The sequence below is a fragment of the Girardinichthys multiradiatus genome, chromosome 5, assembly GCF_021462225.1.
Source record: "Girardinichthys multiradiatus isolate DD_20200921_A chromosome 5, DD_fGirMul_XY1, whole genome shotgun sequence".
In the NCBI taxonomy this organism is placed as follows: Eukaryota; Metazoa; Chordata; class Actinopteri; order Cyprinodontiformes; family Goodeidae; genus Girardinichthys; species Girardinichthys multiradiatus.
Window position 1 is genome coordinate 51,190,458 of NC_061798.1, and position 14,490 is coordinate 51,204,947.

Sequence of the window (14,490 nt, forward strand, 5' to 3'; positions counted from 1 at the left end):
CCAGCGTTTTCTGGTTTGTGGATGTTCAGGAGTTGGTGGGACCGGATCAGGATCTGAAAAACGATCAGGAGACAAATAGCTGCTTTAGGACAGATTCATCTTAAAGCCGCTTGGGCCTGGGTGGATTAGTGGGAACCACTACCATTGGTATTCTGATGGTTCATCTTTGGTGATGAGTTCTAGTTCTTTGTGGTTCGAAAGGCTCCCTGCCATCACCCTAGTCTTTAAGTCAAATCAAGTTTATTTATATAGTGCTTTTCAGCAACAAGGCCTTCAAAGCGTTGTACATGAGGAAAAACATTACAATGATACAGAAAATCAAACACAGAAAAACAAATCAAATGACACGAATAATCCTTGGGAGTTTACTGGTAAGAGCTGGTTTTAATCCAATCTTTCTAATAGAGGTAATTGGCTCATCAAGTCCTCTGTGGTAAGGAATTCATCCTGTGCTAGAAGACAAATGATAATATTAATCCTTGAGGTCGCTGGTATGAGGCGGCTGTGGTCCCATCATTCAAATAAGCTGGGTCACTGGTATAAAACAGTTTTAGTCCAAACTTTTTAAATACCAATAATGTTTGGCTTTCACTGGTATGAAATTGTTGTAATACAATCCTTTAAAGAAATCTAAAAATCTCTGGTTATTGGTGTAAAAACAGCTTTAGTCCAAATTTTCAAATACTAATAATATTTGGCTTTTATTATTTTGTTTCTCCTTCTGAGAAATCTGAAAATCTATGAAAAGTAATGAAATCTCACATTTAGGTAAAGTAAGATAGAAATCCTCAGCAGTAAGCAACACACACATAAGTATGGAATGCTGGAAGGCGTGGGTGAATACAACTTCAATTGGTTTTTGTGATTTTGTGGCCAGCGGACACAACGCAGGAGATCATCAACAAGCTCCTGTCCTATCCTCCATAATCTGATGTAACTGGACAGGCGTGGTATGGCGTATTCGTCACTTCCTGTTCTCGCTGTTGCACTCGGTGAATTGTTTGGTGTGTGAAGCTCTCTCGTTTGATCTGATTTCTCTCTACTGTGATATCTCTTACTTGTTCTAATACATAAGCACGTTAAAACACTTACTTTCTGTTGCCACTTTTAACGTTTGGGGACTCTCCGTGTTTTACATGTTTTTTTCTAGTAGTGGTAAGGGGTCGCTAGCTTAGCGTTAGCTTTAGCTCCAACATGGCTACCCGTTCTGCTGTTTCTCTCTGAGTCTCCTCCTCTCTCTTGCTCTCTGTGTCAGATGTTCAGTTACTCCTCTGCCTCCCTTAGTGATAATGGTACGTGTAATAAATGTAGCATTTTTGTAGCTTTGGAGGCGAGGGTGTCGGAATTGGAGGCAGCGCAGAGCCACCGAGGGTAGCTCCCCGTAGCAGTCCTCCAGCAGAGCCCGCGCAGCCGAGGCCTCAGATCGGCTGGGTGACGGTACGTAGAAAGCATAGTCCTAGATCCCAGCCCACAGGTCACCACCAACCTGTCTGCGTTTCTAACAGATTTTCCCCTCTCAGCGACACACCCGCTGAGAAGCCAACTCTGGTAATTGGCAGCTCCATAGTCAGAAACGTGGCCCTAGAGACACCAGCGACCATAGTCAAATGTCTGCCAGGGGCCAGAACGGGCGATATCAAATCCTACCTGAAACTGCTGGCTAAGGATCAGCGTAAATACAGTAAGATTGTTATTCACGCTGGTGGTAATGACACCCGGTTACGTCAATCGGAGGTCACCAAAGTTAGTGTTGCTTCGGTGTGTAAGTTTGCCAAAACAATGTCGTACTCTGTAATTTTCTCTGGTCCCCTCCCCGATCTGACCAGTGACGACATGTTTAGCCGCATGCTGTCATTCAACCACTGGCTGTCTAGATGGTGTCCAGAAAACAATGTGGGTTATATTGATAACTGGCGAACATTTTGGGGAAAACCTGGTCTGATCCGGAGAGACGACATCCATCCCACTTTGGATGGAGCAGCTCTTCTTTCTAGGAATCTGGCCGAATTTATTAGTTCTCCAAAACTCTGACAACCCAGGGTTCAGACCAGGAAGCAGGGTCATAGTTTAATACTCCTCTCTGCAGCTTCTGTACTGCTACCCACCCATTACCCTATTAAGACAGTGTCTCGCCCACGGCCAAAATTTAATAGATTAAAAAATAATCTAAAAGGAGGAAATCAGGAAAATCTCATATAAATAAACACAACTCAGACTGAAAAGAAAAATAAAACAATTAAATGTGGCTTACTGAACATAAGATCTCTCTCTTCAAATACTTTGGTAGTTAGTGACCTGATTTGTGACAATCAGATTGATTTATTTTGCCTCACAGAAACCTGGCTGCAGCAAGAGGATTATGTTACTATAAATGAGTCAACTCCTACTAATTATTTAAATTTTCACATTCCTCGAAATACTGGGCGAGGAGGAGGAGTAGCAACCATCATTCAGTCGGATTTATTGATTAGCCCCAGACCAATCAATAGCTACAACTCTGATCAGTCTGACAGAGAGAGGTATCCCAATCATTGTGGTTTTTAGTATAACAATGACCATCAGTGGGACACTTTGTGGGGTTCCTTGAGACGACATTGTTGTAAATAAGCGCTGTTTAACTAAATAATCTGAACTGAAACTATCTGTGTAGTTAGGCTGCTATAGGCTTAGGCTGCTGGAGGACATAATGACCACTTTCACCCTCTTCGCTACATTCTCACACTACTCTCCAATTTTGCATTATTTGCTGTTATTTCAGCTTTTAACTTTGTTCTCTCTATTCTCTTTCTAGAAGCTACACCTGGCCTGGCTCTGTGTCTACCTGTGACACCTTTCTGGAGAGGGGAATCGTCCGAGGTTCTGCTGGCAACAACTTAATGCTCACCTTCTACAGATGATCCACATGGACCTGTCTTTTAGTGTTTAACCCTTTCTTTCTCCTAGACATGGCGATTGACTGAGCTTCTACTGTAACTAACTCTATGTGCTCTTTCAGACTCTAACCTTGAAAACTGGCTCAGAGTTTATCTGTTCTTTCTTTCTAGATGAAACAACTAAAGGAGCTACATCCATTAACATTTACTTTTCCTTCCCATAGAAAGTACTCCTGGATCAGTGCTTCTGTGATCTTTTTGTGTCTCTGCTCTGTTCTCTCTAACCCCCAGTCGGTCGTGGCAGATGGCCGCTCATACTGAGCCTGGTTCTGGTTCTGCTGAAGGTTTCTTCCTGTTAAAAGGGAGTTTTTCCTCTCCACTGTCGCTACATGCATGCTCAGTATGAGGGATTGCTGCAAAGTCAATGCCAGTGACTGTCCACTGTCTCTACATGCTCATCCGGGAGGAGTGAATGCTGCAAGTCACTGACTGGATGCAATCTGCTGGGTTTCCTTAGATAGAAAAACTTTTTATCCAATTTGAATAAAAAGCTAACTCCGACTGCACTGTTCAATTGTTAGGATTAATTGGAATGTATGAACCTGACAGTTGTGAAGTGCCTTGAGACAACATGTGTTGTGAATTGGCGCTATATAAATAAACTGAATGGAACTCTTTTGAATATTTAATCCTTAGTTTTCCTCAACCAAATTGCAAAGCACTAAAACCACTTCTGTTTGTTGTTTTGTACCGTCCACCAGGCACTTACTCTCAATTTTTAGATCAGTTTTCAGACCTTTTATCTGATTTAGTGTTAAATACAGATAAAGTTATTATAGTGGGGGATTTTAACATTCATGTAGACGCTGAAAGTGATAGCTTAAATATAGCCTTTAATGCTATCTTAGACTCAATTGGCTATACTCAAAACATTAACAAACCTACCCACCTTTGTCTTCATTCTCTGGACCTTGTGCTGACATATGGCATTGAGTGTAAAGACATAACAATATTCTCTCATAACCCTGTCCTGTCTGACCATTTCTTAATAACCTTTGAGTTTAATTTAACCAAGTACTCCACACCTGAAAGAAAATTTCATTATAGTAGATCATTATCAGACAATGCTGTAACAATCTTTAAAGAATCTGTTCCACTTTTAATTTCCTCATTATCACTGAAAAGCACAGTGGAGGACAATAATTCTGTTTCTGCCCCTTCATAAATTGATTCTTTTGTTCATAGTGTTTCTTTATTATTGCGTGATGCATTAGACAATGCAGCCCCCTTGAAAAAGAAGGTAATTATTCATAGGAGGCTAGCTCCTTGGTTTAATTCAGAGCTCGTACTTTAAAGCACAATGTTAGAAAATTGGAGAGAAAATGGTGCTCAACACACCTAGAGGATTCCTACTTAATCTGGAAAAATAGCCTATTGTTGTATATAAAGACACTTCACCAAGCTAGAACAGCTTATTTCTCATCATTAATAGAAGAGAACAAGAATAATCCTAGGTTTCTCTTTAGTACAGTTGCTAAACTTACACAGAGTCATAACTCTGTTGAGCCATCCATTCCCTTAGCTCTTAGCAGTCATGACTTTATGGGATTCTTCTTAAATAAAATTGATTCTATTAAAAAGAAAATCTTTGACATACTCCTGAAGATGATTACTTCATCCTCAGCAAGTGAGACAACATTGGAAATAACTGTAGAACCTGATTTGTGTTTGGACTGTTTTGATCCTGTGGAGCTTCCTGAGTTATCAGAAATATTAGCTTAATCTAAACCTTCAACTTGTATGTTAGACCCAATCCCAACCAAATTATTTAAGGAAGTGTTCCCTCTGATTACCAGCCCCATTTTAGGTATAATTAACCTATCCTTAGTAAATGGTGTTGGACCACTTGTTAGCTGAGTATTGGACTATCTGTACGTTGTTGGACGTCACTGTGCCTCTCCAATGGCATCGGCCATTTTGTATCCAGGACATCCCGCTACTACATATCCCGTCGAGCACTGCGACTGATATGACGAGCGTCCCAAGTCTGACGTCACAAGACACTATATAGGAAGGCCTCCGTGTTGAACACGCCGCCTTCTGCTGGAGACCGGACCAGCAACTGAAGCGCGCCACTTCAAGAGAAGAGCTCCTTGCGGATTTCATTTATTCTCTCTCGTTGGACAACGAACAATTCCTAACTGAGGTTTCTGGAATGAGAAGGCCAGAAATTTAACTTTTCTGATCGAAGACGTGAGCTTAACACGTAACTAAGAACACGGGACTGGCCCACCCGTTCCCCAGACCTAAATCTGATTGAGCACATCGAGTTTCGAGGAGCCGAACCGCTACTGTGTTTCATCCCAAGTCGACTTTGATGGTCAGATGATATTTTTCCTTTTCGCCAAGAAGGCCAAAGGACGAGGACTGACTGCTTTCTTGGAGTTTAACTGCGGACGCGCAGCAACGCTTCAGCTCCCTTTTTCCCTCTCATTCGCTGCCCCAGAAGGAAACTTCACCAATTTGAATAAAAAGCTAACTCCGACTGCACTGTTCAATGGTTACGATTAATTGGAATGAATGAACCTGACTTTTGTGAAGTGACTTTAGGCAACGTGTTGTGAATTGGCACTATACAGGTCCTTCTCAAAAAATTAGCATATTGTGATAAAGTTCATTATTTTCTATAATGTAATGATGAAAATTTAATGTTCATATATTTTAGATTCATTGCACATTAACTGAAATATTTCAGGTCCTTTATTGTCTTAATACGGATGATTTTGGCATACAGCTCATGAAAACCCAAAATTCCTATCTCACAAAATTAGCATATTTCATCCGACCAATAAAAGAAAAGTGTTTTTAATACAAAAAACGTCAACCTTCAAATAATCATGTACAGTTATGCACTCAATACTTGGTCGGGAATCCTTTTGCAGAAATGACTGCTTCAATGCGGCGTGGCATGGAGGCAATCAGCCTGTGGCACTGCTGAGGTCTTATGGAGGCCCAGGATGCTTCGATAGCGGCCTTTAGCTCATCCAGAGTGTTGGGTCTTGAGTCTCTCAACGTTCTCTTCACAATATCCCACAGATTCTCTATGGGGTTCAGGTCAGGAGAGTTGGCAGGCCAATTGAGCACAGTGATACCATGGTCAATAAACCATTTACCAGTGGTTTTGGCACTGTGAGCAGGTGCCAGGTTGTGCTGAAAAATGAAATCTTCATCTCCATAAAGCTTTTCAGCAGATGGAAGCATGAAGTGCTCCAAAATCTCCTGATAGCTAGCTGCATTGACCCTGCCCTTGATAAAACACAGTGGACCAACACCAGCAGCTGACACGGCACCCCAGACCATCACTGACTGTGGGTACTTGACACTGGACTTCTGGCATTTTGGCATTTCCTTCTCCCCAGTCTTCCTCCAGACTCTGGCACCTTGATTTCTGAATGACATGCAGAATTTGCTTTCATCCGAAAAAAGTACTTTGGACCACTGAGCAACAGTCCAGTGCTGCTTCTCTGTAGCCCAGGTCAGGCGCTTCTGCCGCTGTTTCTGGTTCAAAAGTGGCTTGACCTGGAGAATGCGGCACTTGTAGCCCATTTCCTGCACACGCCTGTGCACGGTGGCTCTGGATGTTTCTACTCCAGACTCAGTCCACTGCTTCCGCAGGTCCCCCAAGGTCTGGAATCGGCCCTTCTCCACAATCTTCCTCAGGGTCCGGTCACCTCTTCTCGTTGTGCAGCGTTTTCTGCCACACTTTTTCCTTCCCACAGACTTCCCACTGAGGTGCCTTGATACAGCACTCTGGGAACAGCCTATTCGTTCAGAAATTTCTTTCTGTGTCTTACCCTCTTGCTTGAGGGTGTCAATAGTGGCCTTCTGGACAGCAGTCAGGTCGGCAGTCTTACCCATGATTGGGGTTTTGAGTGATGAACCAGGCTGGGAGTTTTAAAGGCCTCAGGAATCTTTTGCAGGTGTTTAGAGTTAACTCCTTGATTCAGATGATTAGGTTCATAGCTCGTTTAGAGACCCTTTTAATGATATGCTAATTTTGTGAGATAGGAATTTTGGGTTTTCATGAGCTGTATGCCAAAATCATCCGTATTAAGACAATAAAAGACCTGAAATATTTCAGTTAGTGTGCAATGAATCTAAAATATATGAATGTTAAATTTTCATCATGACATTATGGAAAATAATGAACTTTATCACAATATGCTAATTTTTTGAGAAGGACCTGTATAAATAAACTGAACTTAATTGAATTGAATAAGTAAAGATTTAAAGCAACACATATACAAAACAGCTCCCTCCACTGATTCTGATTCAGGTCAGAACTTTGGCTGGGCCGCTCCAAAACGTTAATATAACTTTCATTCAGTAGAAACATGTTGGTCAAACTAAAACATGAGTTTAAACCCGAATCTGTTAGGAGTATGAATACTTTTGACCTAAACTGTATGAGAACATGTTAATACAGTTCCAGTGGGACGTTCACTCACTCCTCATGGGCACAAATATCTTATTCACTTTGGGCTTTTAAAAGACCACAGGAACTGACCTTTTTGTGTTTGAGATGCGTATACGAGACCCGGGAGTTGATTTTCACAAACTGGATCGGGTTCACATGTTGGGATTTCTGGCTGATTCCTGCAGCTAGGGCCGAGATGAAAATCCAGAACATGAACCGTTTAAAATGCTGCTTTAAACGGTACTTAAAGGTACAGTGGCCCCGCCCCCTTAAAGTTTCCCTCTGCTTTCGCTTTTTCCCACAACTAATTTTCCTTTTCATTTTGCTGCTGGTACTCCTGAATGTCCCCACTGAGTGAAAATAAAGGATATTTCTATTCTATTCTATTCTGTACATTTAAGCTCATCAAACAAATGTATCAGAAAGGATAACAAAGTGCAGTTTACCAAATATGATTTTTTTAGCGGATAATAAAACGAAGCTGGTAATTTCTTTCTAACCCAATAACTGCTTGTTTCACCCTGGCAGCAGCAGTTGCCATCCGGTGTTTCTGAAAACTGGTAACAAGTTTTTAACTTTAATTTTGACCCACTCTGTTTTACAGAATTGTTTTCAGACACATTGGAGGGTTTTCCAGCATGAATGGCCTGTTTAAGGTCAGGACACAGCATCTCAATTAGATTTAAGTCCAGACTTTGACTTGGCCAGTCTAATGTTATTTTGAGCCTTCAAAGGAAGACTTGCTGGTGTAGTTTGGATCATCGTTCTGCTGCAGAACCCCAGTGAGCCTGACATCTCAGAGCAGAATTCATGGTTCCATCAGGTATACCAAGTCATCCAGGTCCAGAAGCAGCAAATCAGCCCAGACCATCACACTACTACCACCATGTTTAACTATGAGTATGATGTTCTGTTTCTGAAATGCTGTGATAGTTCTACACCAAATGTAACGAGACCAACACCTTCCTAAAAGTTTTACTTTTGTTTCTTCAGTCCACAGAACATTTTCCCAAAAGTACTGGAAATCATCAAGCTGTTCTATGGTAAATGTGAGACGGGCCTTTGAGTTCTTTTGGGTCAGGGGGCTTTGTAACCCTTTCCACACTGATAGATGTCAGAGACTTTATTCCTCATGTGTTTTTTCTTTAGAATGAGGTGGGATTTGTTGCTCTGATTGAGATGTCTTCTCATTAGGATGCTAGGTGATCAGAAACATCCGTGCTGTAGATCCATTTACTCTGTATAACCCTTATCTTCCCACACAGCTGGGACATAAATGAATTTAACACAAGCAGTTTCTGGGACTGGTTACATTATCCGGCTACCCAGGAGGGGGTTCTCATAATAAGATATCTTTCCATTCATGTTATGGTTGCTTTCTTTTTTGAGTTGAGTCAACTGAGCCACTTACCTACAACAGTCAGATTGAAGAGTATTTTTTTCCCATTGCCATTGATGATCTGTCCAAGATAGACAGCAATGTCTCGAGAAGAGAGATTATGAACAGTGAGAGACCCGGTGGTCATATTCAGACTGAATCTCTTCAGTTGGTTAGGTTCATTGTCCTTTCCAATGTAAACACTGAAGATTACAGATTGATTTTCATGGTATGACCAGACAACCATGTCATCATGTTTTAGTTTTTGTGCTTCCAAGTTGAAGGTGACATCTTCCCCAACTTTCTTTCTCAGATGCTTAAGTTCTTCTGCTGCAGCCAAAGCAACTAAAAGACAAACACAGGACAGAAAAGCTCACAATCAGAAACCAAACTTTTTCATCTTTTCAGTTTCACTTAGTCATCAAACGCTTCTAGTTCAAAACCCATCTCCGTGGTCTACAGTTGATCATCTCCAGGTAGCTACAGTAGATTATCCCTGCTAGCTTTTGTAGTCATTCTCTGCTTTTTCAGCCACGTTCCAAAGATAAAGGAAGAATGAAAGACCAAAGATGGATTGAAGTTATTACGGAAAGACGATTAAGGCCCAGGTCTGTAACATCCACTCAGTAAGGCTAGCATATTCACATTTAGTCCATGACCAATAAGAGCATGAGCACATAGATGCAGAAAATACTTTTAACAACAATGGCTTTTCTTCTTCTTCTTCTTATTATTATTATTGTTATCATTTTTATTATTATCAGCAGGGTTATGCAACCCTGCTAAGCAAATGTGTATTGTTATAGTAAGATAGATTTTCCGGTCCAAGATAAAATCCGACTCATCACTAATTTAAGGCAAATCCAGTTAGAAGTCAGAACTTTATGGGTCTTGGAGACGAAGTTGAAGTTGGCTTCTGATTAGGCAAACAATTAAAGGGCTATTCCACCTCATTTTTCACTACTTTAAGCTTTTTAAATCTGCTCTAGTTCAACAACTACAATACCTAGACACTTTAAACCTGGACCAGAATATTCTACACTAATGGCACACATGGAGCAGAATTTCAATAAAACTCAAAACAAGCTCAAAGGTGTGGTCTCTACAATAAAACAGGCCATGATTAAAAGTAAAAAAATGTACAAATTCAAACTTGTATCTTGAACATTTTTATCAATATGGCCATAGTTACTTAAACGTCTCTCAAGTTCTGTTCTCAGTTGCATTAGAAGCTCCTCTCTCGCTGCCAGAAAGGTTTTCAGCTCTGAATTATTCTGAAATTGTTCTTGTTCTTTCTTTACATGATTATTTTTTATGCTCTTCTTTCTTCAGTCACTCTTATTCACTACCTCTCCTCCATCTGGACACAATGTGTTCCCCTGCCTCAGACCTGGTCAGCGTTTTCACCTTTTCTAAAGGAGTTATTGATGTCTGAGTTACATCACTAATCAAATGTTAAAAAGCTTTTTCCCAAAGAACCATATTTACTCTGTGTTGTATAAAACATCATTGAAAACATGTCATTTTATTTTCCACTAACATGTTTCATAATTTAAGACCCTGCTTCTCCTCTCCAACTCCTAACCCTAAGCTACCATCTTAAGTGCTGATGGGAGCCACTGAACTTCTAAAAACAGCTTTTCTTTTTCTTAAAAGGTTTTTGTGGCCCTAGTGGCAGGAAGAAAGGCAGAAAGAGAAGAGGAAGACATGCAAGACACAACTGAGGAACTGAACCCAGGACATCTTCATCCAGGACTGTAGCCTCCTCATATGGTGGACCTGCTCTACCACTGAGCCACTCTGCTGAAGGATGCCTTTAATCCTCTCTTCTGTTCATTCATTTAATGCCATTGATGTAGATCTGTTTTGTCTGACACCATACTGTCTGATAAATGTTTCTTTCCCATGAAGTGGTCTAATCTCTGAACGAACAGCTTCTCCAGCATAGTGGAGAACTGGCAGAGTGATGATGCGGGCCTGTAATCAGTGCAGTGGTGTTTGTCTCCAGCCTTGTTCAGTGGAATTACTTTAACGGTTTTCATTTTACTTACAAATGACACAGTTATGATGACAAACTACAGGTGAAGGTCATTGTTCCCCGATAACATCAATGGCCTCCTTAACTAGTTTCATTATTACTAAATGATATCATATTAATTTAATTGCAGTCAACAGAGATATTTTCCTTACATTTATTAAATATCTTATATTTTATTTGTATCTGCATGTTTTAAATTAATTTAAAAGGTTATTGTTGTAAATTTATCAACCAGTTTACCCTCATTTTGTTGCACGTTATTCATTTTACCTGCTAGTTTTGGTTCTACACCTACAAAACCTTCATCCTTTAACCCCATCATGGTTTTTAAAATCCCATCATTAACAAAATATTCAGGATAATCTATTTTAGTTAAATTCTCTCAAATTATTTTATTCAATATTTTTAATATACCTTTAATAATGTGTTTATTATTTTCTAAAATGCTGGTATAATAACTTCTCTTCCCCATAACAGTAGTCAATTTATTGGTTATAATGTTTTGTATTTCTGTTCTGCTTCACAAGTTTTAGATTTTATAGATTGTCAATAAAAATATATTTTTTGTACAAACAGTTTGTAATCTTTTTGTGATCCGTGGCTTATCCGTTTACCGTTATTATATTGAATTATTGGGCAGTATTAGTTATATAGAGAAGTAAATGTATTCAAAAATGTTTCAGAAGATCTATCTAGATCCTTTCCTTCATACACTCCATTCTAGTTTACTAATCTAAGCTCAGCTTTAAATGCCTTTATTGACTCTTATTTTCCTTTTATTTAGAACTTTGTGGTCCTTCTTCTCTCCACAGGTACTTTCTCCAGGTATACCTTCTCCAGGTATACTTTCTACAGATACCTTCCACAGATACCTTCGACCTTCTGCATACACTTATTGAGTCAGCTCCCAACAGGCTCAATAAGTGTTCACATTCATGCTTATTTGCACGGTTTAAAATAAAGAATCTGTTGTTTTTCTCATGAACAATCACAAATGTATATTTTTGTACATTTTTCAAATCACTTTACTCCTTTGCACATTTCATTAATCTGAATATGCCATTTTTAATAACCACGCAGTATTTCTTTTGTTATGTTGTGATTTGTTTTTACTGTATCGTTTACTCTTGAGTTTTTATTCTGCTAGGTTTAGTAATCAGTGAATAAAGTTACACATTATATTTATGAAATCTTTCATTTTATGTTCCTTTGGATTTAGGGGGCTGACATTAACATCTCCACAAATGAACATGGCTGTGATTTACATTGGCAAATATTGTTTCTATGTTGTCTATATTGTTACTCAAGTTAGATGCTGGAGCTCTGTACTCACAACTAATTCATTCTTCTGTTTTCCTAAGAAAATTTTGAAATATGTTTCCCATTACATCAACACAAGCGGTCATGTTTTCCACAACTTTACCACCCCCCCTTGTTCCTAAAAACACATTCATATCCATTCAACTGGAAATCCATATCCTCCAATTATATTAAATGTGTTATTAGCCTGTAACACCTTCATGCTCAAAGGTACATGGAAATAAAAGTCTAACTCCATTCAGCTACATGAACTTCCACCAGACATCATCGTGTCCAGTCTGACCCAGTTAGGGAAGGGGAGTTACAAATGGTCTCTGATTGTTCAAAGTATGAGAAAATGATTTCAGGATGTTAATCACACGTCTACCTGACTCGGGTGGAGGCAGGTTCTTCTCGTTCTGTGCAGAACGCATGAAGTGTCAGGCTGGAGTTCAGCTGTATCAGTTTGATACAACGTGTTGGATTCATGTCAATCTTTGTTTAAAGACATAACTTTGAAATAAAAAAGCATTAAAAAGAAGTATAACCAAATATCTCAAGACTCTCACCCTGCAGTATCTCCATGCAGCCACTAGGGGTCATCATTACAGACCTCTGCTGTAGAATAATGTAGTCCAGGTTTGTAGTTTTGGACACCTTGAGGCTCCTAATAACAGAGACCTTTGAAGAAACCGGGACGAGGGGCCGGAATGATCACCTCCAGCCCAGATCCTGCGTGGAGGAGCGTGGACCAGCAGCTCTAATTCCACCAGCAGAGATAAACATATGACGAGTCCATGACAGAAACCGCTAAGTTTCTTGAGGTCATTAGCGCTGAGGAGATGAGACAGGTCCACAGCAGCTGAAAGGCGAGTTCCTGAGCTGACAGACCCGAACCGGTCCCGTTTCATTATATGAAAGTGGTGGAGCGGCTGCCTGACTCAGAGCGGAGGAACAGATTGAAGATTCCTCTGCCTCCGCTACCAGAAACTGCGTCAAAACGGGAACCATTGTCCCCTGTGTTCCCCCGTCAGCATGGCCACCCATCCCATCCCATCACTACTACTACTACTAGTACTACTACTACTACAGTCCTCCTTGCGCCTTTCCAAGTTAACGGGACATGTACACTGAAGTTCTGACAGGTTCGTACTGTGCAGGTTTCTTAAAGAAATGGAGGCAGGGTGGCTGATGCAACCTGTCGGCTGTAGCGAGGAGGTGCTTATCAATGAAGAGCTGTAGAACCGGGTTACATCTCAAAATGTCTGAGCCTACAGAAGCTCACACAGACGGAACCATAAAAAAAGAGGCACTTACTGAAAACATTGAAGAAAATCCCGGAGGTCGTCATGGCCAGGAGTCAGAGAGGAGTCAGAGAGGAGGCAGAGAGGAGGCAGAGAGGAGGCAGAGCTGACGCTTGAATGCGCGGACACGAAGTGCGCTCTGCCAGAGGACTTCCTGCGCTCTTCATATAAGGAACAGTGGGATGTTGCCTACGTCAGCCATGCCTTGCTGAGAAATTCTTGTGGTCCAATGGAATGTTTCAGATCCGGATAATTTTTTCCGTCATGGAAGTTATGGTTTTGCCGGCAACGTTTGCAAAAGTTCTCAAAAGGTTTTGAACGGATTTGGATACAATTTTCAGACAAGATTATATGTATTAAATGTATGCAAAGCAATGCACTAACTGTCCTGCCTTATTAGTTTCACCTGCTGTCAGGTATTCTTTACCTGCTGACAAACTCCAGAAAAGATGTCTGAGAAATGCTTTGATCAAGTGCTGTGGTGTGTGAGGTTTTCTATAGGCTTCATTGCGGTTAAACACGCTGAACTGTCACGTTATGAGGATTCAGCAAGGACAAACTGCAGACAGGAGTTCAGGAGACATAAGATGAGTGAAAACAGAAAACAATTATGACCTACAGATCTGACAACAGGAGAGCAGGACAGGGAACAGAAAGGAACCCTTAATGAGCAATGAAAACCAGGGAGCTTATATACTGAGGTAAGGGTGGAGAATGGCATTGGATTCAGGTGAGCTCAATAAGGGGAATGAGGACCAGCTGGGGAGGAGAGCAAAACAGGGAGACTGAGAGAAGGTGAGTACTTAACACAGAGGGAGACGAACAAGACACGAAGGAATAACAAGCCAAGGGAAAAAAGACCAATATTGATCTAAGAGAAATAAATCAAAATAAACAAAAAACACCATAAAACTCAATGAACTGATATGGCAAAACATTATTGGCAATAATAAACAACCAAATATGGACATTTCTTTCAGTAATTTGTCATATCGTAAAACAGTGTGACTCTTGAGCAGTTAACAATTACGGAGGCAGAGTTATGTTTAAACAGGTTGTTGTAATTATGGATATGAATATTTGCCCGGACGCCTCTCAGTGTAGGTGTTCCAGGAACGTTC